We start from the raw sequence: 16,897 nt of genomic DNA on the forward strand, positions 1-16,897 counted from the left end.
ACCTCTACACCTCGCCAGAGCTCTGCTGTGGCGCCTACCTGCCCCCAGAGAACTGCCAAATGAATCGACACCAATCCGGATAGTGTAAAACACAGATAGGGCCCAACCGGAGCTAATGTCTGCTGTCTTTTTCAGAGTAAACTGCGCAACTGAGGCGCTAAAATAGGCCCCGCCTACAATGGACGTCGCACTTAGAAATTCAACTACCGCATGGGAAGCGGTTATAAACAGCCAAATTGTCCCCAAACGTCTTAATAATAAAATAAATAAATAAAAATTCTTTTACTGTTCCTTCATAATAAATTTTTGAACAAAAGGTCCCAGTGTCAATTATATGCTTGCAATAAAGAAAAAAACACCCAGTAGGACAGTAACTCCCCTTTACATTTAGGACTACTGCTTACCTGTTCCTTATAAGGAACCAAATACAGCCAATTCTGATATACAAGGTTTCCTCAGAAAAACTATTGATGCTGATTGGCTGCAGTTCATTTCTTCATTTTTTATTTTTTTTTACCTGCAACTTTTTACACAGAACTTACTCTGCTGAGCTGTGAAAGTTGTGAGGTAAAATATCTTCCTTTTTGACATAGAGATGCTCAGGTGATATTTTCCTGTCAGCTTTTTACAGTTATACTGCATCAGTTTCAAGTGATTTAGCATGTGAGTATTATGTCCCTTTATAGAAAATCTCAGTGCTGATTATCATAAATGTTTGATATACACACAGAACCCCTTTCATATTGGCTAAACCTATCTTCCTATTTTTTTCATTGCTGCTTGTATTCACCCATATAGAAAACTAAAGTGTTGAATCTAAGCCTGAGCCCTTGAGTGCCAGTTCAACTCTAAGCCTGAGCCCATAACCACCAATTCATCTCTGAGCCTGATCCCATGAGTTTCATACCTCAAGTACAGTATTTGTTTCCAGTGTCAGGAATCGCTCACGAACCACCCTGACTTTCTGTTTGAGTAGCCCATGGTCTGACATGGAATGATGAACATTCTTGTATTTCAGTACTTCCAGAATGCAGAGTAAATTGTTCTCTAATAGAGGAAGTTCCTCTTGAGGTCCATGTATCTGAAGGTATCTAAGAAAATGAAGAATCTGTGGAGTCGGCCATCCTTCTGATCCCAAGAGCAGTGCGTTCTTGAAGGTGGCTACATCTTCTGCATTTGGCCGTACTTGTGCTGGATGACAAGGATGTTTTTTTCTATTATGCAAGCGCTTAAGCACCATTTTTGTAGTTATCACTTGAAGGATTGGCTGGAGACGAGTCCAGTCCTCATTTGTACTTTGTTCAACTCCACAGTCCCTCAGCCGATCTTCCACCTCTCTCCAAAACCTATCAAAAGACTCAGCCAAAAGGGATCTGAGGAAGATTGTGATCTCATCCAAACATGAGTTGCTTATCCTACCTTTTGATATCTCAGCCATCAAGCGCTTTCTCAGCCCATTCATGAGTGGGTTACACATGCTATCCATTTCTAGAACTCTTTGCATCAAGGACATTATTTTCCTTTCTAATTTTACATGATTCAGTGTATGCAGAATATCTAGAGCTTTCAGTAGCTCTGGCTCCTCTGTATCTTGGACTGCTTTTCTGTATACCTTATAAATAGATTTATTCTGCAGCAACTCCAGCAAGGTGCTCAGATCTTGCTGGGACTGACCAGTGACTTCTGTAGCTTTGCCAGTTGATTTGTAATTATCTTTTTTCCTGTGTAGACGAAGGTTGACCTTTTGGGGACCAGTACCTTCCATGTGCCTTTGTTTTTTTGCCCTGTTAAAAGGAAAATACTTTTGATAATTCGGCAACAAATCCTAAATCTGTTCTAAAGTGGTTAGTAATTTGTCAGGATTTATGGTCTCAGGCTACCTCTACGTTCCAGTCTTGTAAATTTACTTTGTTATTTTGCATCTGGAAAATGATAAATAATCCTTTCTAATTTCTAGAGTAGTATATTGAAAGCTTTCTGCAGCAATATGAAAACCTAGGTTACAGGTTATGGTTTTGGCCTCTCTGGTTGGCGTTGGACAAAACAAACATTTTATATAAAAGCAAGAAGTGTTTAATGTTCCTTAAAGAGATTGATAATGTTATTTTATTCCTTCGATACCTAGTCACATGGGGTCTGAATGGGCTACACTTACTGACATATTTTTGAAATCTAATTTTATAGAATTAGTGTGAGCTTCAGGTATTTTTTACTAATCAAAATATCATACTTTTTTTGGATGACGTAAAAAATTGAAAATGTAAAAAAAAGATATTTAAGGCTATGCGATGATTATTTGCATTGAGAGCTCACTTGTTAGCATTTCTGCTCAGTAGTAACTCATTTTCTTATATGCAGTTATTAGTAAATAAAGGCAAAACTGCCACACAAAATGTCATGTGACAGAGTAATCTGACAGTTCTTTCATGGGCAACTAATGCAGCTAACGGTGCAGAAGTTGTGTGGAACAAGAATATTTCCTACCTTGTCTGGTTGGTCTTTATTGTGCTGGTTCCGTCACGCTCCTGTTCCTGGGTTTCATTTTGACATGGCGGGACGCAGAATCTGGAATGTAAATCAGCTCTGTTAGAAGGTACTGGCCAGGGGACAATCATAGAACTGGGGCTCAGCCTTACAGTTTACTATAAAAGACAAACGTAATATGTGACGCTAAAAGGAACGAAGCGAGAGAAGTAATATGACAGAACCTTCAGCTGCATTAGCGGATTTGATAAACCTGAGTATAAAAGTATTCAGAACAAGAGGATCTCATGCTGAAGAGCAGTAGGTTTATGTGTCATTTGCAGAAGCATCTTTACATAAAGGGTGTTTGATGCATGGGATGGGCTTCCAGTAGAGCAGGTAAAAGACAAATACACAAGAATGCCGGGGTATGACAAATCGTAGTGTCTAGCTAAATGTGCATTGTTGCTTCATCTAAAAGAAAACACTTCAAAATGTCAAAAACCTCATGTTCCCGTCCTGAATAAATGACTGTTTCCTGTCACACTTGCTGAGGCTTGTCCCTCTCCTCAGTAACGCAGGGGGAGTTGTCTTTCTTAGCCAGTGAGGATTAGTAGGAAGTACAACAATACTACTGCAGTATTAGTTTTTTGTGCTTTATATCAATAGTTTAATATTCGTATTTAACATTTTCTCTTGTAAGGTGTATCCAGTCCACGGATCATCCATTACTTGTGGGATATTCTCATTCCCAACAGGAAGTTGCAAGAGGACACCCACAGCAGAGCTGTTATATAGCTCCTCCCCTAACTGCCATACCCAGTCATTCTCTTGCAACTCTCAACACGCATGGAGGTAGTAAGAGAGAGTGGTGAAATATAGTTAGTTTTTTATCTTCAATCAAAAGTTTGTTATTTTAAATGGTACCGGAGTTGTACTATTTTATCCCAGGCAGTAAATAGAAGAATAATCTGCCTGAGTTTTCTATGATCTTAGCAGGTTGTAACTAAGATCCATTGCTGTTCTCACATATGTCTGAGGAGAGAGGTAACTTCAGCGGGAGAATGGCGTGCAGGTTACTCTGCTATGAGGTATGTGCAGTTACAATTTTTTCTAGAAATGGAAAATGCTAGAAAATGCTGCTGATACCGGATTAATGTAAGTTAAGCCTGAATACAGTGATTTAATAGCGACTGGTATCATGCTTACTCTCAGGGGTAATACCCTTATAAAATTGCAATATAAAACGTTTGCTGGCATGTTTAATCGTTTTTATATATGCTTTGGTGATAAAACTTTATTGGGACCTAGTTTTTTCCACATGGCTGGCTTAAATTTTGCCTAGAAACAGTTTCCTGAGGCTTTCCACTGTTGTAGTATAAAAGTTACAGTTGTTGCAGTTAAAATTACAAAGTGTGACATCCAGCTTCCCTCAGGAGTCCCCTGTATGCTATAGGACATCTCTAAAGGGCACAAAGGCTTTCCAAAGTCGTTTATTGGGGAAGGTAGGGCCACAGCAGGCTGTGGCAGTTTGTTGTGTCTGTTAAAAAACGTCTATATCGTTTTTTTTAATCCGTTTTTTTAATTAAGAGGTTAATCATCCATTTGCAAGTGGGTGCAATGCTCTGTTAACTTATTACATACACTGTAAAAATTTCGTTTGATTTGCTGCCTTTTTTCACTGTTTTTCAAATTTTGACAAAATTTGTTTCTCTTAAAGGCACAGTACCGTTTTTTATATTTGCTTGTTAACTTGATTTAAAGTGTTTTCCAAGCTTGCTAGTCTCATTGCTAGTCTGTACAAACATGTCTGACATAGAGGAAACTCCTTGTTCATTATGTTTAAAAGCCATGGTGGAACCCCCTCTTAGAATGTGTACTAAATGTACTGATTTCACTTTAAGCAATAAAGATCATATTCTGTCTTTAAAAAAATTATCACCAGAGGAATCTGACGAGGGGGAAGTTATGCCTACTAACTCTCCCCACGTGTCAGATCCTTTGACTCCCGCTCAAGGGACTCACGCTCAAATGGCGCCAAGTACATCTAGGGCGCCCATAGCGATTACTTTACAAGACATGGCGGCAGTCATGGATAATACACTGTCAGCGGCATTAACTAGACTACCTGAATTTAGAGATAAGCGAGATAGCTCTGGGGTTAGACGAAATGCAGAGCATACTGACGCTTTAAGAACCATGTCTGATACTGCCTCACAATATGCAGAAGCTGAGGAAGGAGAGCTTCAGTCTGTGGGTGATGTTTCTGACTCAGGAAAGATGATGCAACCTGATTCTGATATTTCTACATTTAAATTTAAGCTTGAACACCTCCGCGCGTTTCTCAGGGAGGTTTTAGCTGCTCTGAATGACTGTGATACAATTGCAGTGCCAGAGAAATTGTGTAGACTGGATAAATACTATGCAGTGCCGGTGTGGTGTGTACTGATGTTTTTCCAATACCTAAAAGGTTTACAGAAATTATTAATAAGGAATGGGATAGACCAGGTGTGACGTTCTCTTCCCCTCCTATTTTTAGAAAAATGTTTCCAATAGACGCCACCACACGGGACTTATGACAGACAGTTCCTAAGGTGGAGGGAGCAGTTTCTACTTTAGCAAAGCGTACTACTATCCCTGTCGAGGACAGTTGTGCTTTTTTAGATCCAATGGATAAAAAATTAGAAGGTTACCTTAAGAAAATGTTTATTCAATAAGGTTTTATCCTACAGCCCCTTGCATGCATTGCTCCTGTCACTGCTGCTGCGGCGTTCTGGTTTGAGTCTCTGGAAGAGGCTTTACAGGTAGCGACTCCATTGGATGACATACTTGGCAAGCTTAGAGCACTTAAGCTAGCCAATTCCTTTGTTTTCTGATGCCATTGTTCATTTGACTAAACTAACGGCTAAGAATTCTGGTTTTGCTATACAGGCGCGCAGGGCGCTATGGCTTAAATCATGGTCAGCTGACGTGACTTCAAAATCTAAGCTGCTTAACATTCCCTTCAAGGGGCAGACCCTATTCGGGCCTGGTTTGAAGGAGATTATTGCTGATATCACTGGAGGAAAAGGTCATGCCCTTCCTCAGGACAGGTCCAAATCAAGGGCCAAACAGTCTAATTTTCGTGCCTTTCGAAACTTCAAGGCAAGTGCAGCATCAACTTCCTCTAATGCAAACAAGAGGGAACTTTTGCTCAGTCCAAGACGGTCTGGAGACCAAACCAGACCTGGGACAAAGGTAAGCAGGCCAAAAAGCCTGCTGCTGCCTCTAAGACAGCATGAAGGAACGGCCCCCTATCCGGTAATGGATCTAGTAGGGGGCAGACTTTCGCTCTTCGCCCAGGCGTGGGCAAGAGATGTCCAGGATCCCTGGGTGTTGGAAATTATATCCCAGGGATATCTTCTGGACTTCAAAGCTTCCCCCCCAAAAGGGAGATTTCACCTTTCACAATTATCTGCAAACCAGATAAATAGAGAGGCATTCTTACACTGTGTACGAGACCTCCTAGTTATGGGAGTGATCCATCCAGTTCCAAAGGAGGAACAGGGACAGGGTTTTTACTCAAATCTGTTTGTGGTTCCCAAAAAAAAGGGAACCTTCATACCAATTTTGGATCTAAAAATCTTAAACAAATTCCTCAGAGTTCCATCATTCAAGATGGAAACTATTCGTACCATCCTACCTATGATCCAGGAGGGTCAATATATGACTACAGTGGATTTAAAGGATGCTTATCTTCACATTCCGATAACAAAGATCATCATCGGTTTCTCAGGTTTGCCTTTCTAGACAGGCATTACCAGTTTGTAGCTCTTCCCTTTGGATTAGCTACAGCCCCAAGAATCTTTACGAAGGTTCTAGGGTCGCTTCTGGCGGTCCTAAGGCCGCAGGGCATAGCAGTGGTCCCTTATTCAGACGACATCCTGATACAGGCGTCAAACTTCCAAATTGCCAAGTCTCATATGGACGTAGTACTGGCATTTCTGAGATCGCATGGGTGGAAAGTGAACGAGGAAAAGAGTTCTCTATCCCCACTCACAAGAGTTTCCTTCCTAGGGACTCTGATAGATTCTGTAGAAATGAAAATTTACCTGACGGAGTCCAGGTTATCAAAGCTTCTAAATTCCTGCTGTGTTCTTCATTCCATTCCGTGCCCTTCGGTGGCTCAGTGCATGGAAGTAATCGGCTTAATGGTAGCGGCAATGGACATAGTGCTGTTTGCACGCCTACATCACAGACCGCTGCAACTATGCATGCTCAGTCAGTGGAACGGGGATTACACAGATTTGTTCCCTCTACTAAATCTGGATCAAGAGACCAGGGATTCTCTTCTCTGGTGGCTATCTCGGGTCCATCTGTCCAAAGGTATGACCTTTCGCAGGCCAGATTGGACAATTGTAACAACAGATGCCAGCCTTCTAGGTTGGGGTGCAGTCTGGAACTCCCTGAAGGCTCAGGGATCGTGGACTCAGGAGGAGACACTCCTTCCAATAAATATTCTTGAAGAGCGATATTCAATGCTCTTCAGGCTTGGCCTCAGTTAGCAACTCTGAGGTACATCAGATTTCAGTCGGACAACATTACGACTGTGGCTTACATCAACCATCTAGGGGGAACAAGAAGTTCCCTAGCGATGTTAGAAGTCTCAAAGATAATTCGCTGGGCAGAGACTCACTCTTGCCACCTATCAGCTATCCATATCCCAGGTGTAGAGAACTGGGAGGTGGATTTTTTTAAGTCGTTCTTAAGGTTCTTCAAGGAGTTCCGTTTGAACCTCTTCATTCCATAGATATCAAACTTTTATCTTGGAAAGTTCTGTTTTTGGTAGCTATTTCCTCGGCTCGTAGAGTCTCCGAGTTATCTGCTTTACAATGTGATTCTCCTTATCTGATCTTCCATACGGATAAGGTAGTCCTGCATACCAAACCTGGGTTTTTACCTAAGGTGGTATCTAACAAGAATATCAATCAAGAGATTGTTGTTCCATCCTTGTGTCCTAATCCTTCTTCAAAGAAGGAACGTCTATTACACAATCTGGACGTGGTTCGTGCTTTAAGGTTTTACTTACAAGCTACTAAAGATTTTTGTCAAACATCTGCTTTGTTTGTTGTCTACTCGGGACAGAGGAGAGGTCAAAAGGCTTCGGCAACCTCTCTTTCTTTTTGGCTAAGAAGCATAATCCGCTTAGCCTATGAGACTGCTGGCCAGCAGCCTCCTGAAAGGATTACAGCTCATTCTACTAGAGCTGTGACTTCCACTTGGGCCTTTAAAAATGAGGCTTCTGTTGAATAGATTTGTAAGGCGGCGACTTGGTCTTCGCTTCATACGTTTTCTAAATTCTACAAATTTGATACTTTTGCTTCTTCGGAGGCTATTTTTGGGAGAAAGGTTTTACAGGCAGTGGTACCTTCCGTTTAAGTACCTGCCTTGTCCCTCCCTTCATCCGTGTACTTTAGTTTTGGTATTGGTATTCCACAAGTAATGGATGATCCGTGGACTGGATACACCTTACAAGAGAAAACACAATTTATGCTTACCTGATAAATTTATTTCTCTTGTGGTGTATCCAGTCCACGGCCCGCCCTGTCATTTTAAGGCAGGTAATTTTTTCATTTAAACTACAGTCACCACTGCACCCTATGGTTTCTCCTTTCTCTGCGTGTTTTCGGTCGAATGACTGGATATGGCAGTTAGGGGAGGAGCTATATAACAGCTCTGCTGTGGGTGTCCTCTTGCAACTTCCTGTTGGGAATGAGAATATCCCACAAGTAATGGATGATCCGTGGACTGGATACACCACAAGAGAAATAAATTTATCAGGTAAGCATAAATTGTGTTTTTCATGCAAAACAAACAAACAAACATATATTCACATGTGAATGCTGCTGTTTCATATGCATGACAAAATTCTTGAGTAAAATGTTCCTTTAAGCTTATATTTTCAGAAGGGAATATTGGCCTTCTGGTTCATATCTACCTTGAATAGCTATATTTATATTATGTTTTCTTTATATTTTTAATACCTTGTCACAGAATTTATAAACACAGTTGATCAACTTGTAAATACAAATAAAGCTGAGAAACCTTATGGGTAACGTGTTTTACACCCAGTAACCATAACTGATTATTTATATTTGTCACTATAATGGATGTTTTTTGCACTATTTTATTACAAGTTTAAGAAATTCAGAAAGTTAATTATTTTTAAAAATTGTATTCTCTATCTGAATCATGAAAGAAAAAAATTGTATTCTCTATCTGAATCATGAAAGAAAAATATTGTATTCTCTATCTGAATCATGAAAGAAAAAAATTGTGTTTCATGTCCCTTTACTTTTTTGTTGTTGTAATTTTTATTTTTATTGAAGGAAACAAAAACAAGCATATGCTATTGCTCGTATAACAAAAAGTTCACAAATAACAAGATAATTTGCTAGTTACAACTTGCAGTATACAATGCCAGAGGAGCAAACCCATACTTCCCTCATTTTCTTTTACCCTTCTCGTCAATTAACACAACAGTGGCCACTTTAGGGCCTTGGTCAAACCTTTTACGCTAGGGGTTTTAGGTCAGGATAGGTCACTTGTAGACCTATATTATACGCTCGCCCTCCTATGTCACAAGGACCACGGGTGGGCCCAAGAATAAAATAAAAACCGAAGGGGAAAGGAAGGGTATATGAATGCAAAAATTTCTAATTCTCTATGGTAGGGTTCAGAGAACAAACCATCGTTCTCCAAACAGGGCAGAGACTGCTTAACTCTGCCAAATATACAGAGGATAGTAAAGGGAGAAGGAACATAAAATAATATGGAGGGGGAGCTGTGCCTCTCTCTACCTGCATTAGGTATAGTCTATAACACTACAGGAGTGCACGAATCTATATCCAGCTAGGTTATGTACATTAATATACAGGGACATGCTGTTTAACATAGATCCAATGAACTACCCATGAACAAACCCCCCCTCATGTAACCCACAGGAAAATGATCAGTCACATAGTGGGGAGGCCTAAAGTACATTAGCAAAGGGACCATATTAAATTATAAAACTATCAGTAGTTTGCATCATAAACAATCATTCATACCTAGCATATTATAAGAAACGTCATCAAACAGGAAAATCATCAAAACTTAGGATGAGAAATGAGGAGTAACATTTTGTGCCCAACTATACATGAGTTTGAAAAGAAGTAAAGGTGCACAGATAATATAGCTGATGCAAACTACACCAAACTGGTCAAACTTATATTGCAGTGGCGTCACTAGGGGGGGGCGGGGGGGGGGCGGGCCGCACCCGGGTGACACCCACCAGGGGGTGACACCAAAAAAAAAAAAAAAAAAAAATTTTTTTTTTTTTTTTTTTTTTTAAATTTTATTGAAATTCAAAGAAATACAATGTTGAGATGCATAGATTTTTTTTTATTAGAGGGGCTGGCATTTGTGAACATTGGTGGGACTGGGGAAGATGTAGACACACAATTTTTTTGCCCCTTGAGCCAGTGCTGCAATTTCAACAAATAGTTTTCCCGGCTGCTTTTGCTTGTTTGTACTTTGCTTCTCCCCTGCCCAATTTCGCTATGAATGTTGTGGGCATGCCGTGGGGCTTGCAAAGTTGCGCTGCTAGCCTAAACCTGCCTGCCTATCTGTGCTCACTGCTCAGTGACATGTGGAGCAGTGGAGTCACTCACTGCTGTGCTGTCTCTCTAAACGGGAACTGGCAAATCATGAGGGGATGCCTGGCACCTGACCGCATGACTGTTTGACACTGTCTTTAAAGTGAAGGAGCCACGTATGATGCCCACCAGACCATTACGGTTACGGTACACTAAGTGCACACTGAACAGGTAGGAGGGCGGGCGGGGGTCTGGGGGTGGGCAGAGTGCAGAGGTGATTGGCCATAAGAAGCGGTAGGCACGCGGCCCGGGGCTGTGCACTGACAGACTTGGAACAGAGTCAGAGAGCAGAATTTTCATAGTTTGCACCTAAAACTTTTCTTTAGTGATTTATTTTTAGAGTGCTCTGTTTATCTTTCATTTGATGCTCTGCTGAGCCAGGGAGCAGCTCTAGGCATGAGCTTTATAATTAATGCAGTGCAGTTTACATATTTTGTATGTGTGTGTCTGAGTTTTTGTGTGTGTGTGTGTGTCTCAGTGTTTTTGTGTGTGTGTCTGAGTGTGTTTCCGAGTGTTTGTGTGTGCATCTGAGTATGTTTTAAGTGTGTCTGAGTGTTTGAATGTGTGTTTGCCTGTGTTTTTGTGTGTGTCTGCTTTCTGGGGGGGGGGGGGGGTGACACCATAACTTACCGCACCGGGTGACACCAACCCTAGTGACGCCACTGCTATATTGCAGTACATCTTATAGGCCCTGTTGAGACTCACAGGCTTAACCCACTCCCGCTTTCTCCATGTGTGTAGTACATGCGGCACTCAAACCACTTCTGGTGATTAAAGCCCTTTTACAGCTTTGTGTACAAAATAGATCAATGAGGTTTATAAGTTTTCATCCTTAGTGCATACAAAAAAACACCATCAAACCTAAGAATCATCATAAATAGGATGTAAACTTGGTAGTCCACAAAATAGGAGAGAGGAACAAAGTGTGGCATGAGTACTGGTTATTCATATATAATATCTAGTTACAAAGAGAGAGGGAAAACGGAAACACGCAATGCAGTAAACAGTTTTATAGTACATGAGAGGAGCCAGGTCTATTTCATAGAATGTTACACAGACCTTCATAAGTGTCCCATATCTAACCCACTCCAGATTTGACAGTGTCCGTGGCATATTTAGTGTTGAAGCCTCTCTCTGTAAATGGGCCCCATTTATAACCTCGTGCACCAGGGAGCTCAATGAAGTGCAACCGGTGCAACAAATATCGCTGTCTTTGAAATATGAGGATGTACAGTCCCTGGGGTCCTTCCGTTCTCTTGTGTCTCCGGTGTTCCCCTCAATATGACCCGCTTGTGGTCCTGTGCTGGTCTGCTTGCGTGACATACACAGTCGCTGCTGCAGCTCCTGCTAGCTTGCGCTGTATGGAGGTCTCCTCGTTACGGTCTAGTCCACTGTCCACTTTGGTGTTATTGAGAGGTTGCTCCGTTGCGTCCGCAGTATAGAACAAAGCGTTCTCTGCAGTGTGGGAAACTATTTCTTCAGAGCTACAGCTCTCAGTGTGTGCTCCTTCCAATAAGTTATGGCGCCGGACAATAGACTCTATGCGCTTCTCCAATCTGCCGTAATGTTCGCTGAAAAGTTTCTCCAAAGTACCCCATGTCAGTTCAGCTACACAGGCCATAATTGTTGGTCGGGGTCAGGTCAAGATCCGTAGTAGAGCGCTATACCTGTATATGCGATAATCCTCCCTTTAACTCTGTAAGCGGCCACTTAACCCAGATGGCCGGGGGGGTGGAAGTGTCACGCTAATGTGGGTAGGCCGCAGCCGCCTGGATTCAAATAATGGAGTATGTGTTAGGACTTAAAGCAAGTTTCTTCAGCTCTCCCTGTGCTCAGGTAGTTCACAACGATAATTGTTCTCAGATATAGTATCCTCAGACAGTAATTTTTGGTAAGTTCTTAATGATTCCTGGAGAGCTGTGAATAATGCGTCCTATCATGGCTCCTTCTTGGACACGCCCCCTGTTTCATGTCCCTTTAATTGTAATGTATGAGACAGCAGCCTATGTGGGATATTTATCAAAGCGTCAACTATGTTGCATTCGCGGGCGTCAATACGCTCACCAAACATTGTGACCGTGGATCTGAATACGATCTAATTTATCAAAAAAGCCGTCAAAAACACGCGCGTCAAGTACGGTGCGAAGAGCATCGGAGTGATGTTAACTAACAGTCATCGATGTTGCGGATTTTCGGGTTTTTTCCCAACTTTATTTATACCATTTCATTACTGTCCACAAACAAGCACATTTCTCTTTAGCACATTATTGTATACTAGTCCTAAAGCCTGTGTACACGGGCCAATTTTTTAGGTACCGCGGTTTCAACCCTTGCTCCCTCTCTCTCCCCCCTCTCTTTTGCGCTCTCTCTCGTCACGCCCCCACCAGGCAGCTGAAGGCCAGGTGTGTTTGTCCGCGCGCAGTCTCTACTGCGCATGACGGCTTCAGACAAACACACTTGGCCTTGGCCTTTTATAGTGTAGCACAGTGTTGTGCTCTTTTATGAGCCTATATTAAGGCAGGCTTTTTTTTTTAGTTGTATAGAGACTTTTTATATGTGCTGTGCAGCGCAGTGTTGGGCTCTTTTATGTGCCTATATTTTCTATGTGCTGTGTATCACAGTGTTGGGCTATTTTTTGACCCTATTAAGCCTGCTTTTTTTTTTTTTAAACTAAAATAGTTATTTTATATGTGCTGTGCAGCACAGTGTTGAGCTCTTTTATGAGCCTATATTAAGACAGTAAAATATTTATTTTCTATGTGCTGTGTAGCACAGTGTTGGGCTCTTTTATGAGCCTATTAATCCAACCTTTTTTGTTTTTTAAAGAAAAATATTTGTTTTCTATGTGCTGTGTAGCACATACATAAGTCCTGAGCAAATGTTTTTATTTTGTAACTAAAATATGTTTTTTCTATGTGCTGTGTAGCACATACATAAGTCCTGAGGCCATTTTTTTTTTTTTTACTAAAATATTTTTTTTCTATACATAAGTCCAGACCAATTTTTTTTTTTTTTTAACTAAAATATTATGTGCTGTGTAGCACATACATAAGTACAGAGCAAATGGTTGTTTTTAAAACTAAAATATTTGTTTTGTATGTGCTGTGTAGCACATAGATAAGTCCGGAGCTTTCAATTGACTTTTCTATACATAAGTCCAGACCAAAGTTTTTTTTTTTTAAAGTAAAATATTCTAAGTACAGAGCAATTGTTATTTTTTTTAAACTAAAATATTTGTTTTGTATGTGCTGTGTAGCACATAGATAATTCCGGAGCTTTCAATTCACTGCATTGCGCATTTTTATTAAGTTTTGTGAAGCCTCGCGACGCTTTCAACTGCTAGTCACGCGACTACTCGCGCCGGTGTGGATTCAGCTCGCGCTGAGGCTATGTTTGCGTGTGCGTGCTCGTGCGGCCAAGTTTGAGGTAAGTGTGTGGGTGCAAGGGTGCGCATGCGTGCTAAGTGTGTGGGTGCGAGGGTGCGCGTGCGGCCAAGTTTGAGGTAAGTGTGTGGGTGCGAGGGTGCGCGTGCGCGTGTGGGCAAGTAAGTGTTAATGGCTAAGTGTGTGGGTGCGAGGGTGGGTATAATAGGCTAAGTGTTAATGGCTAAGTGTGTGGGTGCGAGGGTGCGCGTGCGGCCAAGTTTGTGGGTGTGTGGGTGCGAGGGTGTGCGTGCGAGGTATAATGTGTCAGCTGTCAGCTGTGCGCTGCAAGGTGTTTTCTCAGCTTGGAGGTGCGCGTGCGAGGATCTAAGGCCAAGTGTGTTTGTCTCTACTGCGCATGACGGCTTCAGACAAACACACTTGGCCTTGGCCTTTTATAATATAGGATAGTGTAAATGTATTCTTTTTCTGAGCAGGACTAATATAGCAAGAAGCGACATATTTGGTGCAAAGTGGGGAGTGAATAATTAGAATTCTTTTTAATATTGTACATACATATTTTAGTATGTATATACACACACACACACACACACACATATATATATATATATATATATATATATATATATATATATATATGTGTGTGTGTGTGTCATGTCAGAAATCTTTTGCAAACATGTTTACATGTTCCTAAGTTCCTTAAAGGGACAGTCTACACCAGAATTTTTATTGTATTGAGAGATAGATAATCCCTTTATTACCCATTTCCCAGTTTTCATAACTAACACATTTATAATAATATACTTTTAACCTCTGTGATTATCTTGTATCTAAGCCTCTGCAAACTGCCCCTTTTTTCAGTTCTTTTGACAGACTTGCAGTCTTGCCAATCAGTGCCTGCTCCCAGATAACTTCTCGTGCACGAGCACAGTGTTATCTATATGAAATACGTGAACTAACACCCTCTAGTGGTGAAAAACTGTTAAAATGCAATCTGAAAGAGGTGGGCTTCAAGGTCTAAGAAATTAGCATATGAACCTCCTAGGTTAAGCTTTCAACTAAGAATACCAAGAGAACAAAGCAAAATTGGTGCTAAAAGTAAATTGGAAAATTGTTTAAAATTACATGCTCTATCTGAATCATGAAAGTTTATTTTGGCCTAGACTGTCCCTTTAAGTTCCTTTTTTTGTTCTAAACAATGTTGTCTGTCATATCTCTGTGTTTATTTATAGCACTAAATGTATATTTTGTAAATGTATTATTAGTCTGAGCAGGAATAATTGCAAATATAACATGTAATCAGAGTATCATACAGGGTCGGCTCCAAGGGGGCCCACCCAAATGGAATGCTGTGCCCCCTCAAAAAATATTGATATGAGCATACGCTTTAAAAATAATAAATAAAATAATGAATTGTTATGTAATGCTGCATGTTGGGGGCAGGTTTAGCTGCCGAACTGTGAGGTCGCATCACGCATCTGCAAGGAGCTCTGTGTCTTAACCTTTTATTTGAATTGGAAGCTAACTAGAGATTTTTTTGGATTTATCTTTAACCCTATTCATTTTACCTAACTATCGTGAGGGCCTAAGATCACAGTGCACTTTTGAGGCGTCGATAGAAGCCGGTAGCCATTTATAGACTTATATTTATATGATACAATCATATTCTTATAGGTTTACAGTACATAGATTGTATTAAGTAGCCTGATATCCATTAGTTATTGCAAAACAGGTATAGCAAAATCTAATTTACAAAATCACCAGTACCTGAAAACCTAGTATCCTCACTGCTATTGCAAACAAAGGGGTTAATTGCATTGGGGGGTTGGGGTGCATGGCTGTTTAGGAGACATGAATGAGATTTGAGAATGAGTTTAAGGGTTTTGGATCAGGGTGATTAAGGGGTGAATTGTTTTTAAGGAGCTATTGCACTGGGGGTCTCAAGTATAATGGCTCTGTTTTAGTGCACTGCATAGGATTTAGACTTCATTCTTTTACCTAGTAATCTAGCACAAATTCTCCAAATGTTAATAGTGGGGGATAAGCCAGCCAGAAGCTACACTTTCCTGCAGAATATTTAGGTCTGCTCTTATTTTGACTCTCATACATGCTTTGTAAATGCGTGCCCCCTGGTGAAAAAAAAATGCCCCCCCCATTTCATTCGTTCTGGAGCTGACCCTGGTATCATATGTATTTATTTGCAATCTATGGATATTTTAAAGGGATAGGAAAGTAAAAATGTAAGTTGCACTAGTGGGAGCTATCTGCTAATTGGTGCCTGCACACATTTGTCTCTTGTGATTGGCTAAATAGATGTGTTCAGCTAGCTGCCAGTAGTGCAATTCTGTTCCTTCAGCAAAGGATAACAAGAGAATGAAGCAAATTTGATAATAGAAGTAAACTGGAAAGTTGTTTAAAATTGTATGTTCTATACAGATCATAAAATAATATTTTGGGGTTTCCTGTCCTTTTAAGAGCTGGGCCAGGTTTCTCTCCGCACCTGTCTAATTCCTCCTGATTGCAATCTATTTTTAAAAACCACCCCTACACAGGTGTAGATGACATTTCTTACTGAAAAAGAAATTTAAGAGAAAGAAGAAATACACTAAAAAATAGCATGCCTGTAAAGAGGTGATTTAAATTTCTGCTGTATCTGAATCATGACAGTTTAATGTTAGGTGGGCTATCCATTTGAGCTATAAGCTTAAGATTATATTGAATCAAACATCAATTCAAATGTTAAAATCCTTGTCTAAAATATCACACTGTGTGTCCTAATGTCAGCATCAATGTTTATCTTTAATACTAATTTCACATATACATACTTTCAAAGTATAATACACAATGTAACAAATGGCACTAACAAGTTCTGATGAGTGATCAATGACACAAGTATCGAGCAATTTGATTTGTTAGTGATAGTTTATAATGTATATTTGAATCAGATTGACTGATGTCATGAATCTTGTGATTATGCATATTCCAATCAAAAGAAATGGAAAAATGCACTAGTGTGTGGGTTATTTAGGAGTTTGCGTCATAATTGGTGCGAAAAGTGTTGCGTCAAATATGGCGCGAAGTGGAGAGTGTGACTTGTATTACATGGCTTAAACATGGTGCACATAGATTTTTCCAAAAAATAAAAAGGAAGTTAGCTATATTATGTTGTGTATTTATTTCATTTGTATCTCTATATCTATTAGTGCGACAAGTTTGGGGCAAAACTTGGCACCAAATATGTAGAAATAATATTGTCCCCTTGATTTGTAATGAGAGACAAAGTTGTAGCATAATCCATAAGTAGTAATGTATTTTCCATTTTTATCCCTATATCTAGTAGTGCACCAAATGTGGAGCAATAATATTGTTTGATTT

General features: G+C 40.4%; 1 long non-coding RNA gene across 1 annotated transcript in view; it reads right to left on the bottom strand.

The window, feature by feature from the left end:
* Window positions 1–1,711: 1,711 nt before the first annotated feature.
* Window positions 1,712–16,897, bottom strand: part of LOC128655817 (uncharacterized) — a 28,834-nt gene continuing 13,648 nt past the window's right edge. Inside the window, exons 2-3 of the long non-coding RNA XR_008401918.1 lie at window positions 2,485–2,565; window positions 1,712–1,784 (exon numbers count right to left, since the gene is read on the bottom strand). This is a non-coding gene — a long non-coding RNA (uncharacterized LOC128655817). The remainder of the gene's footprint in view (window positions 1,785–2,484; window positions 2,566–16,897) is intronic.

The sequence above is a fragment of the Bombina bombina genome, chromosome 4 (genome assembly GCF_027579735.1).
Source record: "Bombina bombina isolate aBomBom1 chromosome 4, aBomBom1.pri, whole genome shotgun sequence".
NCBI lineage: Eukaryota > Metazoa > Chordata > Amphibia > Anura > Bombinatoridae > Bombina > Bombina bombina.